Source organism: Somniosus microcephalus, chromosome 1, assembly GCF_052327205.1.
Source record: "Somniosus microcephalus isolate GS21.2 chromosome 1, FLI_Smic_1.0, whole genome shotgun sequence".
NCBI lineage: Eukaryota > Metazoa > Chordata > Chondrichthyes > Squaliformes > Somniosidae > Somniosus > Somniosus microcephalus.
This window is the reverse complement of record NC_140987.1, coordinates 40,433,149-40,458,991: the sequence shown is the minus strand read 5'-3', so window position 1 is coordinate 40,458,991 and position 25,843 is coordinate 40,433,149.

Below are 25,843 nucleotides of genomic sequence, written 5' to 3'. Positions count from 1 at the left end.
CCTTCTCTGTCTAAGGAAAACAACCCCAGCCTGTCCAGTCTCTCTTCCTAGCTGAAGCGCTCCAGCCCAGGTAACATCCTGGTGAATCTCCTCTGCACCCTCTCCAATGCAATCACATCCTTCCTATCGTGTGGCGACCAGAACTGCACACAATATTCCAGCTGTGGCCTAACTAGCATTTTGTACAGCTCCATCATAACCTCCCTGCTCTTATATTCTATGCCTCGGCTAATGAAGGCAAGTATCCCATATGCCAAGGCGACTGCTGACGAATCCTCAGGGAAGTGGAGTCAGCGCCTGCTTGGTGCAGCTCCGTCCAATTTAGGAGAGGTTGTCTTAAAAGTGGCGTTAGGCCCCTGATTTACAGAAGGGGCCCAACGCTTATTTTAGGCGGCCACCATGGGTTGTCCGAAAAATTGTCTGACCCAATTTGGGGCCGGATGTATATTTCAGGCGTGCTTGGGGCGCAGGAGACAGCACCATGAAATTGGTGCTTTTTAGTCCCGTTCTGCACCCAGAAAATGGGCGCAATGTGATCGAGTAGAGTGAACCGAGGCCGAACACATCTGCAAAAAGTGCAGATGGTTCGCAACTATCAGAGGTACCAATGGTCTGTAGGTCCAATGGAATCATATCACAAGAGTGAGTCCCTCCTGGAGAGGAGGAGGGAAATAGATTCCTTCCTGGAAATAGCTACGGTCTGTTTTCTACAGCTTACATTTGTATATATTTTCCGATCGGCAAAGCTCGCGTATGAATGCTTTAAAGCACATGAACCATATTCCCGTGTTGGCTATTTTTTGGGCAGCTGCAACAAGTGTGTTAAGCATTTGTAGGTGACCTTTGCCGAATACAGAAACTGCCCCATTTCTTCTCACATTTGAGGCACGGGCGGACCAACCATCCTTTTCGCAATCAATGCTTTCTCATGTCATGGGACTCAGGCAAGCATCTCAGAACCTACCCAGGTGGTCTCTGCATCTGCCAGCCCTGTAGATTACATCATGTACAATTCAAACTGTCCAACATGTCTCATAAAAGAGAAGAAAAAAGTGCTAGAGAGAAAGAAGTCTTTGTTTTGCCCTGTTCCCAGTGCTTTTTTTTGATTATTCTATAGCCAGGTGAACTTCAGTCACAAGAGAACCCTGTCTGCTAAAGATGTTAGAATTCCAGTCAGTGATTTAATTATTTGCTCTTACCACAAACACACACAATTGTAAACCACAAATGCAATTATCTTCCTCTGTGGACTGAGGGTCATAGCACAGAGAAGCAATAAAGTATATTTGTACAACTTGAGAGACACATTTCCTGAATATGCAAGGGCTAGTCTCTATCTATCATTGTGGACTCTTATACTGTTTGTAAGTAGATCCCAAATTCTTGATTTAATTCAAATGGGACCCACACATCTGCTTGAATAAAAGGAACCACACGTTTGATTGACATGGGAAAATGAAATGATTATAGGAGGCGCTGGAAGAGAGTCAAACTGTTGCCTATGTCCATTGAGACTACTTCCCAAAGAAGTAAGTGTAACACAAGTCTGGAACACGCATGCAGCGTATTACCATACATTCATTTTGTGACTCCATTCCAGCATCTGTTCTGACCTGTGGGATACGTTCTGTGTAATCACAACATCAACTCCATAGACTCAACAACTGGCTCCAAGTGTGTAGCCAAGAGTCAGTCCTTTCACTGTGTTAAAATGATTCATTTGTATAGTTGTTAATCACAGATTTTAGCTGCAGATGTTCTTAAGGATTGGGAAAGAGAAGAAAGAGAAGAAAGAGAAGAAAGAGAAGAAAGAAAGATAGATAGATAGACAGACAGACAGACAGACAGACAGACAGACAGACAGACAGACTGACTGACTGACTGACTGACTGACTGTTTCAGGACATAAAGCATTCTATTTTCTTCTTTTCCTACCCAAACTCTGCACTCGCCTCATGAGGCACTCTTAGAGTCATAGAGTCATAGAGAGTCATAGAGTAATACAGCACGGATAGAGGCCCTTCGGCCCATCGTGTCCGCGCCGGCCATCAAGCCCTGTCTAATCTAATCCCATATTCCAGCATTTGGCCCGTAGCCTTGTATGCTATGGCATTTCAAGTGCACATCCAAATGCTTCTTAAATGTTGTGAGGGTTTCTGCCTCCACAACCCTTTCAGGCAGTGAGTTCCAGACTCCAACCACCCTCTGGGTGAAAAAGTTCTTTCTCAAATCCCCTCTAAACCTCCCGCCCTTTACCTTGAATCTATGCCCCCTAGTTATCGACCCCTCTACTAAGGGAAAAAGCTCCTCAGCATCCATCCTATCTATGCCCCTCATAATTTTGTACACCTCAATCATGTCCCCCCTCAGCCTCCTCAGCTCCAAGGAAAACAAACCCAACCTGCCCAGTCTCTCTTCATAGCTGAAGCGCTCCAGCCCTGGTAACATCCTGGTGAACCTCCTCTGCACCCTCTCTAACGCGATCACATCCTTCCTGTAGTGTGGCGACCAGAACTGCACACAATATTCCAGCTGTGGCCTAACCAGTGTTTTATACAGCTCCATCATAACCTCCTTGCTCTTATATTCAATGCCTCGGCTAATGAAGGCAAGTATCCCATATGCCTTTTTTACCACCTTATCCACCTGTTCCGCCGCCTTCAGGGATCTGTGTACTTGCACACCCAGATCCCTCTGACCCTCCGTCTTGCCTAGGGTCTTTCCATTCATTGTGTATTCCTTTGCCTTGTTAGTCCCCCCAAAGTGCATCACCTCGCACTTTTCCGGGTTAAATTCCATTTGCCACTGTTCCGCCCATCTGACCAACCCATCTATATCGTCTTGATGTTGTTCCTTTTGGGGTGTTTTATTTCCCTTTCCACCACCTTTACAAACAATCTCAGAATGCTAAGTAGGTTTGTTAGTGTAATACAAAGGTGCAGTACAATTGATCTGCCTCAGCATAAGCAGGTCACAGTTTCAGGGACGGGGACTTGCCATGTGACCTTAGTCCAATCTATGCGGTTGGTACTCTTTTTTAATTCACTCCTAGGAGGTGGGCGTCGCTGGCAAGGCCAACATTTATTTCCCATGCCTTGACAAGGTGGTGGTGAGCCGCCTTCCTTGCCGATACATTTCCAAGTCAGGATGGTGTGTGACTTGGAGGGGAACTTGAAGGTGGTGGTAAAGGTCTTAGGTTTGGGAGGTGCTGTTGAAGAAGCCTTGGCGAGATGCTGCAGTGCATCTTGTAGATGGTACACACAGCGCCGGTGGTGGAGGGAGTTTAAGGTGGTGGATGAGGTGCCACAGCTGCTTTGTCCTGGTTGGTGTCGAGCTTCTTGAGTGTTGTTGGAGCTGCACTCATCCAGACAAGTGGAGAGTATTCCATCACTCTCCTGACTTGTGCCTTGTAGATGGTGGAAAGGCTTTGGGGAGTCAGGAGATGAGAACTCACCATAGAACTCACTCCTGTAGCCACAGTATTTATGTGACTGGACCAGATAAGTTTCAGGTCAATGGTGACGCCAAGGATGTTGATGGTGGGGGATTTGATGATGGTAAGCCCGTTGAATGTCAAGGAGACTTGTTGGAGATAGTAATTTCCTGGCACTTGTGTGACGTGAATGTTACTTGCGACTTATCAGCCCAAGCCTGAATGTTGTCCAGGTTTTTTTATTCATGCATGGGATGTGGGCATCACTGGCAAAGCCAGCAGTTATTACCCATCCTTAATTGCCCCTTGAGAAGGTGGTGGTGAGCCAACTTCTTGACAACTGAGTGGCTTGCTAGGCAATTTCAGAGGGTAGTTAAGAGTCAACCAAATTGGTGTGGGTCTGGAGTCACATATAGGCCAGATCGGGTAAAGACAGCAGATTTCCTTCTCTAAAGGACATTAGTGAACATTTCAGATACTAGCTTTTTATTCCTGATTTATTTACTTAACTGAATTTAAATTCCCCAGTTGCCATGGTGGGATCATTAATCCAGGCCTCTGGATTACTAGTCCAGTAACATAACCACTATGCCATCATTCCTGTCTTGCTGCATGCGGGCATGGACTGCTTCATTATCTGAGGAGTTGCGAATGGAACTGAACACTGTGCAGTCATCAGTGAACATTCCCATTTCTGACCGTATGATTGAGGAAAGTTCATTGATGAAGCAGCTGAAGATGGTTGGCTCTAGGACACTGCCCTGAGGAACTCCTGCAGCGATGTCCTGGGACTGAGATGATTGACCTCCAACCACCACAACCATCTTCCTTTGTGCTAGGTATGACTCCAGTCAGTGGAGTGTTTTCCCCCTGATTCCCATTGACTTCAATTTTACTAGGGGTCTTTGATGCCACACTCGGTCAAATGCTGCCGTGATTTCAAGAGCTGTCACTCTCATCTCACCTCTGGAATTCAGCTCTTTTGTCCATGTTTGGACCAAGGCTGTAATGAGGTCGGGAGCCAAGTGGTCCTGGCTGAACCTAAACTGAACATCGGTAAGCAGGTTATTGGTGAGTAGATGCCGCTTGATAGCACGGTCAACGACCCCTTCTATTGCTTTACATAGAAACATAGAAACATAGAAGATAGGAGCAGGAGTGGACCATTCGGCCCCTCGAGCCTGCTCCGCCATTCAATGCGATCATGGCTGATCATCCAAATTCAGTACCCTGTCCCTGCTTTCTCCCCATATCCCTTGATCCCTTTAGCCTTAAGAAATATATCCAACTCCGTCTTGAATATATTTAATGAATTGGCTTCTACTGCCTTCTGTGGTAGAGAATTCCACAGGTTCACCACTCTCTGAGTGAAGAAATTCCTCCTCATCTCTGTCCTAAATGGCTTACCCCTTATCCTTAGACTGTGACTCCTGGTTCTGGACTCCCCGACCATCGGGAACATCCTTCCTGCATCTAGTCTGTCCAGTCCTGTTTGCTGATGGTTGACAGTAGACTGATGGGGCGGTAACTGGCCAGATTGGGTTTGTACTGCATTTTGTGGACAGGACATACCTGGGCAATTTTCCACTTTGTCGGGTAGATGCCAGTGTTGTAGCCATACTGGAACAGCTTGGCTAGAGGCGCGGCTAGTTCTGGAGCACAAGTCTTCAGCACCACAACCGGGATGTTGTTGGGGCCCATAGTCTTTGCTGTATCCAGTGCGCTCAGCCATTTATTGATATCACGTGGAATGAATCGAATTGGCTGAAGACTGGCTTCTGTGATGATGGGGACCACAGGAGAAGACCGAGATGGATCATCCACTCGACACTTCTTAATGGTGTTTGAAGTTGCGGGAAGAGAAAGAGGTCTCTGTTCTACCTTGTTCTCAGTGCTTTGTTTTGAGTATTCTGTTGCCAGGTGAGCTTAAATCACAAGTGAACCTTGTCTGCTAATGAGGTTATAATTCCACTGACTGGTTTAATTCTTGGCTCTTACCACAAACACACAATTGTAAATCACAAATGCAATTATCTCCCTCTATGGATTTGAGGTCATCACACAGAGACCGATAAAACATGTTTGTAAAGCCCAAGAGACACATTTCCACAACAGCTACTCAGTTGTACAGATAATCATTGGAAGAAGGCCCACCTCCCTCTCAAAGCAGAAAGGAATGAGCAATAAAAGTGGCTTCGCCAGAAAACTCACAGCATGAGAACATTTTTTTTAAAACTGAGATGGTAACCGGTCTTTCTGTTTCAGATGCTGACTGACGGAATGTATATTCCTATTCTCTGTTCTTACTTCAGATTTTCAGCATTCACAGCTTTTCTTTATTCTCTCTTCCCCCCCTTTACATTCCTCTACACATGTGTACATAAAGTCACACACATGCAGTGTCCTCACTGACTGTGCTGTCCAGTCTGGTATCATTATATCACTGTTGATGTTCTTCTGAAGGACCACACTATGCTTGTTATAATCTGTGATTATTCCTAAAACCGAGGATGACTTGCTTCCACATTAAAAATGAGTTTGCAGGTGACTGATGAGTCCAATGCAGGACCTACAGTCTCTGTCACAGGTGGGGCAGACGGTGGTTGAAGGGGCGGGTGGGTGGGGTGCTTGGGTTGACGTGCGCTCCTTGCGCTGCCTGCGCTTGGCTTCCGCTTGCTCCCGGCGAAGAGGCTCGAGGTGTTCGGCGCCTTCCCGGATGCTTCTCCTCCACTTTGTGCGGTCTTGGGCCAGGGATTCCCAGGTGTCGGTGGGGATGTTGCACTTTTTCAAAGAGGCTTTGAGGGTGTCCTTGAAGCGTTTCCTCTGCCCACCTGGGGCTCTCTTGCCGTGCCGGAGCTCCGAGTACAGCGCTTGTTTTGGGAGTCTCGTATCGGGCATGCGGACAATGTGACCCGTCCATCGGAGCTGATCGAGCGTGGTCAAAGCTTCGATGCTGGGGATTTTGGCCTGAGCAAAAACACTGACGTTGATGCGCCTATCCTGCCAATAGATTTACAGGGTCTTGCGAAGGCAGCATTGGTGGTACCTCTCCAGTGCTTTGAGGTGCCTGCTGTACATGGTCCATGTCTCTGAGGCATACAGCAGGGCAGGTATCACTGCTGCTCTGTAGACCATCAGCTTAGTGCCGGGTTTGAGGTCCTGGTCTTCAAACACTCTCTTCCTCAGGTGACCAAAGGCTGCACTGGCACACTGAAGGCGGTGTTGGACTTCATCGTCAACGTCTGCCCTGGTTGGCAGTAGGCTCCCGAGGTATGGAAAGTGGTCCACGTTGTCCAAGGCCTTGTCGTGGATTTTGATAATCAGGGGGCAGTACTGTGTGGCGGGGGCAGGTTGGTAGAGGACATTTGTCTTACGGATGTTTAGTGTAAGGCCCATGCTCTCGTATGCTTCGGTGAAGGTGTTGACGATGGTTTGGAGTTCGACTTCCGAGTGAACGCAGACGCAAGTGTCGTCTGCATAATAGCAGGGTATAATGGCAGATGGCTGCACACTCTTGACAATTGTCTATTTCTCCTGGTGTATGGCAATTTCTAAAACATTGTTTGTGCCCCTCCGAAAACATCTCTCTTTCGTTTCCTGTGCTGCTGTCCCAATGGTACACAAGTGCCCATTGCCATTGTTATCTTTTATTGGAAGTGTTTTCCACAGCAAAGCACAGGACGGCCTGGCACGCATCTATAAACTGCCATGACTGGTCCACTCAGCGGTTACTTTGTTCTATCTGTAGCTGCCAAATCAATTAAGAAACATGGCAGAGCGCCCTGGTCATATTTCCAGAGGTCCTCCCCTCCTCACGATCCAGACATAAGCCTTCATTCACATGGTAATTTGGGCAAAGATGATATTTGCACATTGCATGCCCTGGTGATAATTCTACCGAGTATACCTCATTGAGGTGACAGTGGTTGTACGTATCAGGAAAGGTTGAACAGGCTGGGGCTCTTTTCTCTAGAAAACAAAAGGCTGAGGGGTGACCTGATAGAGGTCTTTAAGATTATGAAAGGGTTTCATAAGGTAGATATAGAGAAGATGTTTCTACTTGGGGTGGAGACCAGTACTAGGGGCCATCAATATAAGATAGTTAGTAATAAATCCAATAGAGGATTCAGGAGGAACTTCTTTACCCGGAGAGTGGTTGGAATGTGGAACTCGCTACCACAAGGAGTAGTTGAGGAGACGAGCATAGATGCATTTAAGGGGATGCTAAGTAAACACATGAGAGAGAAGGGAATAGAAGGATATGCTGATAGGGTGAGGTGAAGAGGAATGGGAGGAGGTTCGAGTGGAGCATAAACACCGGCATAGACCTGTTGGGCTGAATGGCCCGTTTCTGTTCTATGAATTCGATGTAACTTCATAGCTTTTCATTTATTTTTGAAAGTTATGATTTGTTCTATTGTATTGAATGTACACAAAGGGTTCACTTTCCAAACTCAGGTGCCTGAACTAGTCGCTGAGGGTTCAGACCCTGGTGTAACTATCAATTAACCTTCATTAAGACATCTATTTTCTTTCTTTACTTGGGCTGTTCCTTTTGCTCTTTTACAGGAATGTTGCTGCCCTCTGTGGATCTGCTGACTCATATTAATCTGTCACAATATGTTAACAGCAACAGATCCTTTCTCCAGAGCCCCTTTAACTGTTTGGTTTGTGAGATTTTAATCTCCGTACACTTGGGATGCAATCATAGAATCATAGAATGATACAGCACAGAAGGAGGCCATTTGGCCCATCAAGCTGGTGCTGGCTCTTTTGTAGAGCTATCCAATTAATACCACTCCCCTGCTCTTTCACCATAGCCTTGTTTTTTATTTCCTTTCACGTATTTATCCAATTAATTTTTGAAAGTTACTATTGAATCTGCTTCCTCCACCCTTTCAGGCAGTGCATTCCAGATCATAACAACTCGCTGTGTAAAAAATGTTTCCTCATGTCCCCTCTGGTTCTTTTGCCAATCACCTTAAATCTGTGTCCTCTGGTTACCGACCCTTATAGATAGTCATAGATAGACCCTTCTGCCACTGGATACAGTTTCTCCTTATTTACTCTACAAAAACCGTTCATGATTTTGAACATCTCTATCAAATCTCCTCTTAACCTTCTCTGTCCTAAGGAGAACATTCTCAGCTTCTCCAGTCTCTCCACATAACTGAAGTCCCTCATCCCTGGTATAATTCTAGTAAATCTCCTCTGCACCCTCTCTAAGGTCTTGACATTCTTCCTAATGTGTTGTGCCCAGAATTGAACATAATACTCTAGCAGAGGCTCGAGTAGGTAGTGTTTTATAAAGGTTTAGCATAACTTCCTTGCTTTTTACTCTATGCCTCTATTAATAAAGCCAAGGATCCCATAAGCTTTTGTAACAGCCTTCGCAACTTGTCCTGCCACCTTCAAAGATTTGTGTACGTACACCCCCAGGTCTCTCTGTTCCTGCACCCCCTTTAAAATTGTACCATTTAGTTTATATTGCCTCTCCTCATCCTTCCTACCGAAATGTATCACTTCGCACTTCTCTGCATTAAATTCAGCTGCATGTGCCTACCCATTTCACCAGTCTGCCTATGTCCTCCAGAAGTCTGTTAGTATCCTACCCATTCTTTATTACATTTCCCAGTTGTGTCTTCTGCAAACTTTGGAATTATGTCCTGCATACTCAAGTCCAGGTCATTAATTTATATCAATAAGAACAGTGGTCCTAATACTGACCCCTGGGGGACACCACTGCACACTTCACTCCAGTCTGAAAAACAACCGTTCACCGCTACTAGAAACATAGAAACATTCGGCCCCTGAAGCCTGCTCCGCCATTTAATGAGATCATGGCTGATCATCCAAATTCAGTACCCTGTCCCTACTTTCTCCCCATATCTCTTGATCCCTTTAGCCTCAAGAAATATATCCAACTCCTTCTTGAATATATTTCATGAATTGGCCTCAACTGCCTTGTGTGGCAGAGAATTCCACAGGTTCACCACTCTCTGGGTGAAGAAATTCCTCCTCATCTCAGTCCTAAATGGCTTACCCCTTATCATTAGCCTGTGACCCCTGGTTCTAGACTCCCCCGCCATCGGGAACATCCTTCCTGCATCTAGTCTGTCTAGTCCTGTTAGAATTTTATAAGTTTCAATGAGATCCCCTCTCATTCTTCTAAACTCTAGCGAATATAAGCCTAATCGATCCAATCTCTACTCATACGTCATTCCTGCCATCCCAGGTATCAGTCTGGTGAATCTTCGCTGCACTCCCTCCATGACAAGAACATCCTTCCTCAGATAAGGTGACCAAAACTGCACACAATACTCAAGGTGTGGTCTCACCAAGGCCCTGTACAACTGCAGCAAGACATCATGCGACAGCAAAATACTGCGGATGCTGGAAATCCAAAATAACAACAGAAAATGCTGGAAAAACTCAGCAGGCCAGGCAACCCTTCGTCAGGACTGAGCTCCGTGGAGAGAGAAATAGAGTCAACGCTTCAGGTCGAAACCCTTCGTCAGGACTGAGGAAGGGTTTCAACCTGAAACGTTGACTCTATTTCTCTCTCCATGGATGTTGCCTGACCTGCTGAGTTTTCCCAGCATTTTCTGTTGTTATTTTGCAGCAAGACATCTTTGCTCCTGTACTCAAATCCTCTCGCTATAAAAGCGAACTCTCTGCTTTCTGTCCCTTAGCCAATTTTGTATCCGCGCTGCCACTGCCCCTTTAATCCCATGGGCTTTAATTTTGCTAACAAGTCTATTATGTGGTACGTTGTCAAATGCCTTTTGAAAGTCCATACACACAACGTCAACTGTATTAGCCTCATCAACCCTCTTTGTTACTTCCTCGAAGTCATTTGTTCAATTCTGTACACAACTTACAAAATGCAGTTTGAGCCAGTTCAAATAAATAGGAAATTGGGGTTGCACAATCTACTGGGAAAACACTTTGGAAAACTGTCCTAACGTGGCCTATAAGCTAGAGACTAATGATCTGATGGCTGTACATGCGGCATGTTGTCATTGCTCAGGGTTTTCTCTTGTGTGAGTGAGTTCACCGTTTATGAAGTGTCACTTAACAATGTCAGCTTTGGAAGATTACATTTCATTTGCTGCACAACACAGCTTTCTAAAGCTGGGGAAGAGAATAAGCTGTTGAGAGCATTTCTAATACCTGAGCAAAGAGTATTTAATACTATGCGAGTGGGTTCAGTGGGTTTAATATCAATTGATGAATAGTTGGAGCTATTTTCTGACGGATTAATGCTAATTCATCCCTTGAGAAAAACACCGATTAAAAAAGTGATAAATTATATTGTGTCTGGAGCAGCTCCATGAATCTATCCAACAAAATCCCTAGTGCTCTTTCTGAGTCTTGATTTGTATTAGACTCTCTGACTTGTTTCCGTCGCGGCTGATTTTCGAGTGGACAGCATCCATCAGCTTGTTCCAAGTATTGGCTCCGGGAGAATCTGATTTGAAAGAAGCGATCCGAAAGGAATGTGCTACCGAAGTAATGTTTCACCCTTGTAAGGCTTGTTAGAGGGAGACTGTTCAAATTCATCTCGCAAAACCAGCTGGCAGATTCAAGTGTCAGTGACTGCTGAGATTCAGACCACCAATTATGGCAGTGTGAAGCAAGGGTTCTAGCATGCGAAGCCATGAAGGGTCTGCAATTTTGTTTTATCATTGCGCGTGACATTTGGCAGCAGCCATTCCCTCTCTCATTATCAGATAGCAACCCATATCAGTCAGACATAAACAATGAAGGTAAGTGAGAATCACTTTAGAAGGCCTTTGCTGGGATGAAGAGGAACAGTCAGCAAGAAGAAAAAGTAAAAGCAACCCCCAATTTGAGAACTACAAAAACCAGAGCTTTCAGAGTCTCTGGGCTGGATGTCCTTCAAAGTGCTAGAAATGTGGAAGGGTGGGACTTCAACAACAACAACTTGTATTTATATTGCACCTTTAACATAGTAAAACGTCCCAAGGCGCTTCACAGGAGCGATTATCAAACAAAATTTGACACTGAGCCACATAAGGAGAAATTAGGGCAGGTGACCAAAAGCTTGTTCAAAGAGGTGGGTTTTAAAGGAGGAAAGAGAGGAAGAGATGCGGAGAGGTTCAGGGAGGGAATTCCAGAGCTTAGGGCCTAGGCAACTGAAGGGACGGACACCAATGGTTGAGCGATCAAAATCGGGGATAGGCCAGAATTGGAAGAGCGCAGATATCTTGGAGGGTTGTGGGGCCGGAGGAGATTACAGAGATAGGGAGGGGCGCGCCCGCTGCCCTAAACTCCTCGTGACCCTGACCCACTTTCATGGGACGGGGCTCAATATAACTTCAGTCTTGGGCTCCGCCACACAGAGGAATCGCACCACTGCCAGGGAGCAACACTGAGTGGAGCGGCAGCAGCAAGAGGAGGAGGAGTGCCCCAAAAATTTGAACTAAAGTTTGAAGGGGCAGCGGCAAGAAGTCTGCTGATGGCTCTCTTCACGAGACACGGTCCCTTCAGGACCAGACATGGGGACAACGAGAGGGAGATGTGACAACTAATCAGCCCTCGCTCTCCAAGATTGTCTTCACGAGACCCAGTCCCTTCAGGACCAGGCATGGGGACAACGAGAGGGAGATGTGACAACTAATCAGCCCTCGCTCTCCAAGATTGTCTTCACGAGACCCGGTCCCTTCAGGACCAGGCATAGGGACAACGAGAGGGAGATGTGACAACTAATCAGCCCTCGCTCTCCAAGAGAGCCATCAGCAGACTTCTTGCCGCTACCCCTTCAAGCACCACTCTTCAGCCAGTAGCTGGGGTTGGCAGCACTTCAGTCGAGAGACAAAAAAATCATCTGGTTTCTCTCATTCCGTTCACCACCCCGCCACCGCCACCCCGCCCCCACGGGGAAGCCAAGAGTCAGGTGCTCTCCTGTGGGTTCCTTGTAGAGGGTGGCATAAGAGAAATTCTGGGTGCTTTCGGGAATCTGGTGGCAGGCTCCCTGATATTGCGTGGTATAGCTGGGGAAAATCATTAAGTCTTAAGCATCTAGCATGACACTCAAACATTTGTGTGCTCAGTTCTCCAATCTGCATCAATCCAATAGCACGGCATTCAACACTCAGACACCCTGATTTGCCAGGAAAAGCTCGCCACAGCACTGTCACTAGCCTTAATGTTGAGGCAAGCTTACAGTAGCACAGAATCACAGAATCACACATAGCATACTGAGGATAACAAGCAGAACAATCTGACGTAATAAAACTCACTACACACTTGGTTTGAGTATAAAGCAAGGCTTTAATCAACTTGTTTTCGAACATGGAGGTCTAGTTGTACTTCACTAGTTCCTTGTCTTACAAAATGTCCCTGGCAAGCTTGGCCCACGCCTGAGTATTTATACTCCTTGGACGGCGCCACCAGCTGGTCATCCAGCGTTATTTCATGAGTAGTTTCTTTATGAGGATGAGATTTATGACACAACCTATCGGTTAATTATTTTAATCATTAGATTGATTTACACCCGCATAGGATCTATAAGAGGTTTAGAACAGAGGGAAGGAAAAACTTACTTACACAGAGAGTTGTGAGACAATAAAAAAACTAGCTGTCGATTCTGAGCGAGACCCTGTAGATGTGGCAGAGCTGGTGACTGGCGTGAGCAGTTGTACACAAAAGGACTATTTGTGGAATCTCGCTCTCGCTCAGGCCAACATCCCCAGCATTGAAGCTTTGACCACGCTCGATCAGCTCCAATGGATGGGCCACATCGTCTGCATGCCCGATACGAGACTCCCAAAGCAAGCGCTTTACGCGGAGCTCCGACATGGCAAGAGAGCCCCAGGTGGGCAGAGGAAATGCTTCAAGGACACCCTCAAAGCCTCCTTGAAAAAGTGCAACACCCCCATCGACACCTGGGAATCCCTGGCCCAAGACCTCACAAAGTGATGGAGAAGTACCCGGGAAGGCGCCAAACACCTCAAGTCTCTTCGCCAAGCGCAAACAGCGGAAGGAGCGCACGTCAACCCAAGTACCCCAGCCACCCACCCCTTCAACCACTGTCTGCCCTACCTGTGACAGAGACTGTAGGTCCCGCATTGGACTCATCAGTCACCTGAGAACTCATTTTTAATATGGAAGCAAGTCATCCTCAGTTCCGAGGGACTGCCTAAGAAGAAGAAGATATGCGGAAGACATAGATGACAGAGGACTAGTTCTGGCGAAAAGTCATCGACCTGAAACGTTAACACTGTTTCTCTCTCCACAGATGCTGCCTGACCTGCTGAATGTTTCCAACATTTTCTGTTTTTATTTCAGATTTCCAGCATCTGCAGGGTCTGTACAAAGATTTAGAGCAAATTACCTTCTGTTCATTTGAGACGGCTCCAATTTACATTCTGGTAGAATTCACTAGGTGATTCCAAAACAAACCTGCGAGGTGATTGACAGTCTTTTTGTATAGCTTTTGAGTTTCTATGTGAATGTTATCAATTGTCCAGCTTGAAGCAATGGACTGAGATCTTGAATCATATTAAAGAAGAGGGCACAATTCATTGAGCAAGTGTGAAAGCCAAGGGATTTCATGTGCCTTTGGTATAAAAAGAAGCACAATTAAATTGATGATGCAGGTTTTGGCAACAGTTCTTATGTCAAGCTCGTTTCTGACCAGGAACAAGTTCTCATCAAAACTTGACAAAGAGTGTAGTGATGCATGGATAATTATTGATCTTTCCCAAGGTCACATCTCATTGAGTGATTGAGAAATTAGATTATGGAAAGTCAGAAGCCAAGTTTAATAGAGCTAAACTTTACAGTAAGCCTCTGATTAGGGTAGTCAGTGAAGGCAAAAGAATAACATAGAAACATAGAAAGTAGGAGCAGGAGTAGGCCATTCGGCCCCTCGAGCCTGCTTTGCCATTCAATGCGATCATGGCTGATCATCCAAATTCAGTACCCGGTCCCTGCTTTCTCCCGATACCCCTTGACTCCTTTAGCCTTAAGAAATATATCCAACTCCTTCTTGAATATATTTAATGTATTGGCCTCTACTGCCTTCTTTGGTAGAGAATTCCACAGGTTCACCACTCTCTGGGTGAAGAAATTCCTCCTCATTTCTGTCCTAAATGGTCTACCCCTTATCCTTAGACTGTGACCCCTGGTTCTGGACTCCCCGACCATCGGGAACATCCTTCCTGCATCTAGTCTGTCCAGTCCTGTCAGAATTTTATAAGTTTCAATGAGATCCCCTCTCATTCTTCTAAACTCCAGCGAGTACAAGCCCAATCGACCCAATCTCTCCTCATACATCATTCCTGCCATCCCAGGTATCAGCCTGGTGAATCTTCGCTGAACTCCTTCCATGGCAAGAACATCCTTCCTCAGATAAGTAGACCAAAACTGCACATAATACTCAAGATGTGGTCTCACCAAGGCCCTGTACAACTGCAGCAAGACATCCTTGTTCCTGTACTCAAACCCTCTCGCTACGAAGGCCAACATACCATTTGCCTTCTTAACCGCCTGCTGCACCTGCATGCTTACCTTCAGCGACTGGTGCACAAGGACACCCAGGTCTCATTGCACTTCCCCTTCTCCCAATCTATTGCCATTCAGATAATAATCTGCCTTCCTGTTTTTGCCACCAAAGTGGATAACCTCACATTTATCCACGTTATATTGCATCTGCCATGCTTCTGCCCAATCACCCAACCTGTCCAAATCATCCTGTAGTTTCTCTGCATTCTCCTCACAGCACACACGCCCACCCAGCTTTGTGTCATCTGCAAACTTGGAGATATTACATCTAGTTCCCTCGTCTAGATCATTTATATATATTGTGAATAGCCGGGGTCCTAGCAACGATCCCTGCAGTACCCCACTAGTCACTGCCTGCCACTCGGTAAAAGACCCGTTTATTCCAACTCTTTGCCTCCTGTCTGCCAACCAGTTCTCTATCCAAGACAGTACCTTACCCCCAATCCCATGTGCTTTAACTTTGCACACTAATCTCTTATGCGGGACCTTATCGAAAACCTTCTGAAAGTCCAAATACACCACATCCACTGGTTCTCCCTTATCTATTCTACGAGTTACATTCTCAAAAAATTCCAGTAGATTAGTCAAGCATGATTTACCTTTTATAAATCCATGATGACTTTGTCCGATCCTGTCACTATTTTCCAAGTGCTCTACTATTACATCTTTTATAATGGACTCTAGCATTTTCCCCACTACTGATATCAGACTTACCGATCTATAATTCCCCGTTTTCTCTCTTTGTCCTCCTTTGCTGAATCCTAAACTGCTCCTAATCCTCAGGTTTACTGCTTTTTCTGGCCAATTTATATGTCCTCTCCTTGGATCTTATGCTATCCCTAATTTCCCTTGTTAGCCACGGTTGAGTCACCTTTTTTGTTTTATGTTTATGCCAAACTGGGATGAACAAATTCTGTAGTTCCGGTCTTTGAATGTTTGCCATTGCCTATCCACTGTCAACCCTTTGAGTGACATTCCCCAATCAATCCTACCCAACTCGCGTCACAGGCCATCGTAGTTTCCTTTATTTAAATTCAGTACCCTAGTCTTTGAGTCAACTACTTCATTCTCCAGCTTAATGAAGAATTCGATCATATTATGATTGCTCCGACCCAAGGGGCCTCGTACAATAAGATTGCTAATTAATCCTTTCTCGTTACATAATACCCAGTCTAAGATGGCCTGATCTCTAGTTGGTTCCGCGACATATTGGTCCAGGAAACCATCCCGTAAACACTGCAGGAATTTCTCCTCCTCAGTATTGTTACTAATTTGGTTAGTCCAATCTATATGTAGATTAAAGTCACCCATGATGACCGCTGTGCCCTTATTGCACGCTTCTCTAAGTTCCCTTTTAATGCCATCCCCAACCTCTGCATTACTGTTTGGAGGTCTATATACCACTCCCACTAACGTTTTCTGCCCCTTGGTATTTCTCAGTTCTACCCATACAGATTCCACATCATCAGAGCTAATATCCTTCCTTACAATTGTGTTAATCCCTTCTTTAACCAGCAATGCTACCCCACCTCCCTTTCCTTTTTGCCTATCTTTCCTGAATATTGAATACCCCTGGATGTTGAGTTCCCAGCCTTGTCCACCCTGGAGCCATGTTTCCATAATCCCATTCAAATCATATTCATTTACCTCTATTTGCACAGCTAATTCATCCACCTTATTATGAATGCTCCGCGCATTAAGACACAAAGCCTTCAGGCTTGTTTTTTTAACACTCTTAGACCTATTAGAATTATTATTTACTGTGGCCATGTTTGATTTAAACCGCTGATTTCTCTGGCTGCCACTTTCGTTTTTCTCCTTCCTATCTTTTGCTTTTATCCTTGTTTCCCTTTCCTCTGTCCCCCTGCTCAGGTTCCCAAAACAAATTAAACGTGACAAAAGTACAAATGAGGAACCAATAACCAGCAGGAATCCGAGAAATCAAACTCCTCCGTTTGTTTTTCAAAGCTACCATTGATGAACCAACAAGTACTCTAAAAGGAATCAAAGTATGAACATAAGAACAGGAGTAGGCCAATGAGCCCCTCGAGCCTGTTCCGCCATTCAATGAGATCATGGCTGACCTGTGACCTAACTCCATTGCTCCATATCCCTTAATACCTTTGGTTAACAAAAGTATTGCTCAAATTATAAACATAGGAGCAGGAGTAGGCCCTTCAAGCCTGCTCCGCCATTCACAGAATCACAGAAACCCCACAGTGCAGATAGAGGCCATTTCGGCCCATCGAGCCTGCACTGACACCTATCCCACCCGATCCCCGTAACCCCTACACCAACACATATCCCACCCTATCCCCGTAACCCCACGTATTTAATCCCCCTAACACTAAGGGTTAATTTATCATAGCCAATCAACCTAACCCGCACATCTTTGGACTGTGGGAGGAAACCGGAGCACCCGGAGGAAACCCACGCAAACACGGGGAGAATGTGCAAACTCCACACAGACAGTCACCCGAGGCCGGATTCGAACCCGGGTCCCTGGCGCTGTGAGGCAACAGTGCTAACCACTATGCCAGGTCCTCTGTTTCAACACCATATTCCTGCTCTCTCCCCATAACCCTTGTTGCCTTTTGTGTCTAGAGTTAAGAATCAACCACATTGCTGTGGGGTCTGGAGTCACATATAGGCCAGACCAGGTAAGGACAGAAGATTTCCTTCCCTAAAGAACATTAGTGAGCCAGATGGGTTTTTACAACAATCTGATAGTTTCATGGTCACCATTACTGATATTAGCTTTTTATTCCAGATTTTATTTAATTAACTGAATTTAAATTCCCCAGCTGCTATGGTGGGATTATGAACTCACATCACCAGATCATTAGTCCAGGCCTTGCCAGATTATTAGTCCAGTAGCGTAGCCACTATGCTACCGTTTCCTCAAAATTGCTCAATAAATTCATCACATTGCTTTTGGCAGCAATTTTCCTTCTGCATCCCAGTCAGTTAATATAGTTGATAGCACTTATAGCATAACAAACACATAAAAAAGAATCCAATTCTGAAAAATGTCAGTGTAAGTATCCATAAAACAGGGTCATTAATGTCAGAAATGTTTTTTTAGTGATATAAAAACAGAAAATGCTGGAAACACTCAGCAGGTCAGGCAGCATCTGTGGAGCGAGAAACAGAATTAACGTTTCAGAATAATTACCTTTCATGAGAACTGGAAAAAGTTGGAGATGTAACAGATTTTAAGCAAGTGCAGGGGGAGGGAAAGGGGGGAGGGAAGGAAAGGACAAAAGGGAAGGTCTGTGATAGGGTGGAAGGCAGGAGTGATTAATTTACAAAAGGTATGATTGTACAAAGCGAAAGATGGTAATGAGACAAGCAAAGAAACAAAAGGAGGTGTAAATGGGTATAGCAGAATCATCAACAGCTGCCATCTGAAAAAATGGGAGCAAAGGTTATGGTCTGAAATTGTTGAACTCGATGTTGAGTCCAGAAGGCTGTAAAGTGCCTAATAGAAAGATGTTGTACTGTTCCTCAAGCTTATGTTGAGCTTTGTTGGAACAGTGTAAGAGGCCGAGGACTATAACCTGGTGTTGTGTGACTTCTTACATTTGTCCACCCCAGTCCAACTCCGGCATCTCCACACGAGGACAGAGAGGTCAGAGTGGGAGTGGAGCAGAAGATTAAAGTGACAGGCGACTGGAAGCTCAGGGTCACGCTTGCAGACTGAACGGAACGGAGCGGTCCCCCAATCTGCGTTTGGTCTCCCCAATGTAGAGGAGACCGCATCGTGAGCAGTGAATACAGTATACTAAATTGCAAGAAGTACAAGTAAATCACTGTTTATTGCAAGAAGTACAAGTAAATCGCTGTTTCGCCTAGAAGGCATGTTTGGGGCCCTGGACAGTGGGAAGGGAGGAGGTAAAAGGGCAGGTGTTGTATCTCTTGCGCTTGCACGGGAAGGTGGGGTGGGAAGGGGAGGAGGTGTTGGGGGTGATTGAGGAGTAGACCAAAGTGTCGCAGAGGGAGCGATCCCTTCGGAATGCTGAAAGTGATGGGGAGGGGAAGATGTGTTTGTTGGTGGTAGAGGAAATAGTTTCTCCCTACTTGCTCTATCAAAACCCCTGATAATTTTGAATACCTCTATTAGGTCTCCCCTTAACCTTCACTGCTCTATGGAGAAGAACTGAACTCCCTCATCCCTGGTATCATCCTGGTAAACCTCCTCTGCACCCTCTCCAGGGCCTTGGCATCCTTCCTAAAGTGTGGTGCCTAGAATTGGACACGATACTCCAGCTGAGGCATAACCAGTGATTTGTAAAGGTTTAGCTTGACTTCCTTGCTTTTGTATTGAATGTCCCTATTTACAAAGCCATACACTTTCTTAACTGCCTTATCACCTTGCTCTGCAACCTTCAGGGATTTGTGAATATGCACCCTCGGGTCCTTCTGCTCTTGCACCCACCCTCAAAATAGTATTGTTTAGATTATACTGCCTCTCCATGTTGCTTTACCAAAGTGCATCACTTCACACTTCTCTACATTAAATTGCATCTATCATGTATCTGCCCATTTCACCAGTCTGTCTATGTTCTCTTGAAGTCTGTTATGATCCTGTTCACTATTTACTACGCTGCTAAGTTTTGAATCATCCACAAACTTAGAAATTGTACTCCCTATACCATATGGAACAAGAAAAGCAATAGTCCTAATACCGACCCCTGGGGGACCCCACTGCATACATCCCTCCAATCAGAAAAACATCCATTCACCACTGCTTACTGCCTCCTATCCCTTAGCCAATCTCTACCCAAGTTCTCACTGTCCCTTTTATACCACGTGCTTCTATTTTCTGAATAAGTCTGTATCAAATGCCTACAACATCTACTACACTACATTCAACAACCCTCTCTGTTACTTCATCAAAGAACTCAATCAGGTTCGTCAGACATGATCTGCCGTTAACAAATCCCTTATTAACCCATGCTTCTCCAGGTGAGAATTAGTAATGTCCTTGACAACGGTCTGTAGTAATTTTCCCACCACTGATGTTAGACTGATTGGCCTGTAGTTTATCACTCTCCCCTTCTTTGAACAGGGGTATAACATTTGCAAACCTCCAGTCCTTTGGCACCACTCCCATATCCAAGGAGGATTAAACGATTGTGGTCAGAGCTTCTTCTATCTCCACCCTAGCTTCCTTCATCAACCTAGGATGCATCCCTTCTGGACCGGGTGACTTGTTAGGAAGAGACAACTAACTTCCTAAAGGACCTCAAAGGTAGTAATCACCAGATTACTCCTGGTGTCACGAGCTAGTTGAGTATAGAAATAGGAGGAAAGAGCAGATGAATGCGTGGCTGAAGAGATGGTGCACGAGGGTTTTAGATTCCTGGGACATTAGGACTGGTTCTGGGGGAGGTGGAACCTGTACAGGTTGGACGGGTTGCACCTCCACAGAGCCGGGACCAATGTCCTCGCAGGGGCCTTTGCTAGTGTTGTTGGGGAGGGATTCAACTAATTTGGCAGGGGCATGGACACCAGGATGTAGCATTAGAAAGGGGAAACAAGGTGCACAAAGGATTGGGAGAGATAGATAGCACTAGAGTAAGAAATAGTACGGTAATAGGTGGGGTCAGACTGAGAGAGAATACAAGAAGGTCTAAGATAGGTTTACAGTGCATGTGTGTGAATGCACAAAGTGTAGTAAATAAGGTTGGTGAACTGCAGGCGCAAATAGATTATGAAGGCATGGCGATAATGGAGACCTGGCTCAAAAAAGGGCAGGAAGAAAATACTGCAGATGCTGGAAATCGGAAATAAAAACAGAAAATGCTGGAGAAACTCAGCAGGTCAGGCAGCATCTGTGAAGAGAGAAACAGAGTTAACGTTTCAGGTCGATGACCTTTTGTCTGAAATTACAGAGAGGTGTAAGAACTATAGAGTAGTGATAATGGGGGACTTCAAGTATCCTAATATAGACTGGGATAGTAATTGTATAAAGGGCAGAGAGGGGGAAGAACTTCTGAAGTGTGTTCAGGAGAACTTTCTTGATCAGTATGTTTCTGGCCCAACAAGGGAGGAGGCATTGCTGGATTTGATTCTGGGGAATGAGGTGGGTCAAGTAGAGCAAGTGTCAGTAGGGGAACATTTAGGGAACAGTGATCACAGTATCATAAGGTTTAGATTAGCTATGGAAAAGGACCGGGAGCAATCTAGAATAAAAATACTTAATTGGAGGAAGGCCAATTTCAGTGGGTTGAGAATGAACTGGCTTCAAAGATTGGCAGGCAAAAGTGTAATCGAACAATGGGCTGCCTTTAAAGAGGAGATGGTTTGGGTACATTCGAGGTACATTCCCATGAGGGGGAAAGGTAGGGCAACCAAAGCCAGAGCTCCCTGGAAGATGAAAGAGATAGAGAGTAAGAGGAAGAAGTAAAAGGGCATGTATAACAGATGTCAGGTTGAGAATACAAGTGAGAACCAGTCTGAATATAGAAAGTTCAGAGGGGAAGTGAAAAAGAAAATAAGAGGGGCAAAGAGAGAGTATGAGTATGAATAGATTGGCAGCTAACATAAAAGGGAATTCAAAAGTCTTCTACAGGCATATAAATAGTAAACAGCTAGTAAGATGAGGGGTGGAGCCGATTCGGGACCAAAATGAAAACCTACGCATGGAGGCAGAGGGAATGGCTGAGGTACTAAATGAGTACTTTGCATCTGCCTTTACCAAGGAAGAAGATGCTGCCAAAGTCATAGTGAAAGAGGAGGTAGTTGAGATACTGGATGGGATAAAAATTGATAAAGAGGAGGTACTAGAAAGGCTGGCTGTACTTAAAGTAGATAAGTCACCAGGACTGGATGGGATGCATCCTAGGATGCTGAGGGAGGTAAAGGTCAAAATTGCAGAGGTACTGGCCATAATCTTCCAATCCTCCATGGATACAGGGGTGGTGCCAGAGGACTGGAGAATTGCAAATGTTACACACTTGTTCAAAAAAGGGTGTAAGGTTAAACCCAGCAATTACCGTTTAACCTCGGTAGTGGGGAAACTTTTAGAAACGATAATCCGGAACAAAGTTAATAGTCACTTGGACAAGTGTGGATTAATTAAGGAAAGCCAACACAGATTTGTTAAAGGCAAATTGTGTTTAACTAACTTGATTGAGTTTTTTGATGAGGTAGCAGAGAGGGTTGATAAGGGCAATGCAGTTGATGTGGTGTACATGGGCTTCCAAAAGGCGTTTGATAAAGTGCCACATAATAGGCTTGCCAGCAAAGTTGAAGCCCATGGAATAAAAGAGACAGTGGCCACATGGATTCGAAATTGGCTAAGTGAGATGAAACTAGAAAGTAGTGGTGAACAATAGCATAGTCGTTATATTACTGGGCTAGTAATCCAGAGGCCTGAATTAATGATCTGGAGATGTGAGCTCAAATCCCACCATAACAGCTGGGAAATTTAAATTTAGTTCATTAAATAAATCTGGAATAAAAAGCTAGTGTCAATAATGGAGACCATGAAACTAACGGATTGTCTTAAAGAGCCATCTGGTTCACTAATGTCCTTTAGGGAAGGAAATCTGCTGTCCTTACCCGGTCTGGCCTATATATGACACCAGACCCACAGCAATGTGGTTGACACTTAACTGCCCTCCGAAATGGCTGAGCAAGCCATTCAGTTGTAAAAAAAACCACTATGAAAAACAATAAGAAAACTGGACGGACCACTCGGCATCGACCTCGGCACCGGCTACAGACACGATAATGGCACACCCAGCCCAGTCATCCCTGCAAAGTTCTTCTCACCAACATCTGTGGACTTGTGCCAAAATTTGGAGCACCATCAAGCCAATGTCCCAAAATCCTCCATCACCATCCCTGGGTATGTCTTGTCCCACCGGCAGGTCAGACCCAGCAGGGGTGGCGGCATAGTCGTATACAGTGGGGAAGGAGTGGCCCTGGGAGTCCTCAACATTGACTCCCGACCCCATGAAGTCTCATGGATTCAGGTCAAGCATGGGCAAGGAAACCTTCTACTGATTATTACCTACCACCCTCCTTCAGCTGATGAATCAGTACTCCTCCATGTTGAAAACTACTTGGAAGAAGCACTGAGAGTAGCAAGGGCACAGAATGTACTCTGGGTGGGGGACTTCAATGTCCATCACCAAGAGTGGCTCGGTAGCACCACTACTGACCAAGCTGGCCGAGTCCTGAAGGACATAGCTGCCAGTCTAGGCCTGCGACAGGTGGTGAGAGAACCAACATGAGGGAAAAACCTACTTGACCTCGTCCTCACCAATCGACCGGTCGCAGATGCATCTGTCCATGACAGCATTGGTAGCAGTGACCACCGCACAGTCATTGTGGAGACTAAATCCCGTCTTCACACTGAGGACACCCTCCATCGTGTTGTGTGGCACTACCACCATTCTCAATGGGATAGATTCAGAAGAGATCTAGCAGCTCAAAATTGGGCATCCATGAGGCGCTGTGTGCCATCAGCAGCAGCAGAATTGTATTCCACCACAATCTGTAACCTCATGGCCTGGCATATCCCTCACTCTATCATTACCATCAAGGCAGGGAACCAACCCTGGTTCAATAAGGAGTGTAGAAGAGCATGGCAGGAGCAGCACCAGGCGTACCTAAAAATGCGGTGCCAACCTGGGGAAGCTGCAACATAGGACTACATGCATGCTAAAAAGCGGAAGCAGCATGCTACAGGCAGATTTAAGCGATCCCACAATCAACGGATCAGATCAAAGCTCTGCAGTCCTGCCACATCCAATCATGAATGGTGGTGGACCATTAAACAACTAATCGGAGGAGGAGGCTCCATGAATATCCCCATCCTCAATGATGGTGGAGCCCAGCACATGAGTGCAAAAGACAAAGCTGAAGTGTTTGCAACCATCTTCAGCCAGAAGTGCCGAGTGGATGATCCATATCGGACTCCTCCTGATGCCCCACTACCTCAGAAGACAGTCTTCAGCCAATTCGATTCACTCCATGTGATATCAAGAAACGGCAGAGAGCACTAGATACAGCAAAGGCTATGGGCCCCGACAACATCCCGGCTGTCATGCTGAAGACTTGGGCTCCAGAACTAGCCGCACCTCTAGCAAAGCTGTTCCAGTACAGCTACAACACTGGCATCTATCCGACAATGTGGAAAACTGCCCAGGTATGTCCTGTCCACAAAAAGCAGGACAAATCCAATCCGGCCAATTACCGCCCCATCAGTCTACTCTCAATCTTCAGCAAAGTGATGGAAGGTGTCCTCAACAGTGCGATCAAGCAGCACTTACTCACCAATAACCTGCTCACTGATGCCTAATTTGGGTTCCACCAGGACCACTCAGCTCCCGACCTCATTACAGCCTTGGACCAAACTTGGACAAAAGAGCTAAATTCCAGAAGTAAGGTGAAAGTGACAGCCCTTGACATCAAGGCAGCATTTGACCGAATGTGGCATCAAAGAGCCCTAGTAAAACTGAAGTCAATGGGAATCGGGGGGAAACTCTCCACTGGCTGGAGCCATACCTAGCACAAAGGAAGATGGTTGTGGTGGTTGGAGGTCAATCATCACAGCCCCAGGAGATCGCTGCAGGAGTTCCTCAGGGCAGTGTCCTAGTCCCAACCATCTTCAGCTGCTTCATCAATGACCTTCCCTCCATCATAAGGTCAGAAGTGAGGATGTTCGCTGATGACTGTACAGTGTTCAGTGCCATTCGCAACTCCTCAGAAAATGAAGCAGTCCATGCCTGCGTGCAGCAAGACCTGGACGACATTCAGACTTGGGCTGATAAGTGGCAATCAACATTCGCGCCACACAAGTGCCAGGCAATGACTATCTCCAACAAGTGAGAGTCTGACCACCGCCCCTGACATTCAATGGCATTACCATCGTCGAACCCCCACCATCAACATCCTGGGGGTCACCATCGATCAGAAACATAACTGGACCAGCCACATAAATACTATGGCTACAAGAGCAGTTCAGAGGCTGGCTATTCCGTGGCAAGTGTCTCAACTCCTGACTCCCCAAAGCTGTTCCACCATCTATAAGGCACAAGTCAGGAATGTGATGGAATACTTGCCTGGATGAGTGTAGCTCCAACAACACTCAAGAAGCTCAACACCATCCAGGACAAAGCAGCCTGCTTGATTGGCACTCCATCCACCACCTTAAACACTCCCTCCACCACTGATGTACCGTGGCTGCAGTGTGCACCATCTATAAGATGCACTGCAGCAACTCGCCAAGGCTTCTTCGGTAGCACCTCCCAAACCCGTGACTTCTACCACCTAGAAGTACAAGGGTAGCAGGTGCATGGGAACGCCGCCACCTCCAAGTTCTCCTCCAAGTCACACATCATCCTGACTTGGAAGTATATCGCCATTCCTTCATCGTCGCTGGGTCAAAATCCTGGAGCTCCCTCCCTAACAGCACTGTGGGAGTACTTTCACCACACGGACTGCAGTGGTTCAAGAAGGCGGCTCACCACCACCTTCTCAAGGGCAACTAAGGATGGGCAATAAATGCTGGCCATGCCAGCGATGCCCACAGCCCATGAACAGATTTTTTAAAAGTTGTTTATGTGACTTTAGGAAGGTACACAGTGATACTAGGACCACTGCTTTTCTTGATATATATTGGCCCAGTAATTCCTGTCACAACGCATGAGTAAGGACGGGGTACTCACGCGTGTGCCAGGAGGAATTGTCGGTTTTCAGCATGCACAGCGCATGCGCTGAAAACTGGCATTTCCTGTCCTCTGACCCAAGGGGTTAAGAGGCTGAACGCATGCGCAGTATTGGGCAGCGCGTGCGACTTGGATTTCCTGTATTTTTACAGATTTGCGCATGTGTAAAGGCCTCCGGTTTTTACGCATTGAA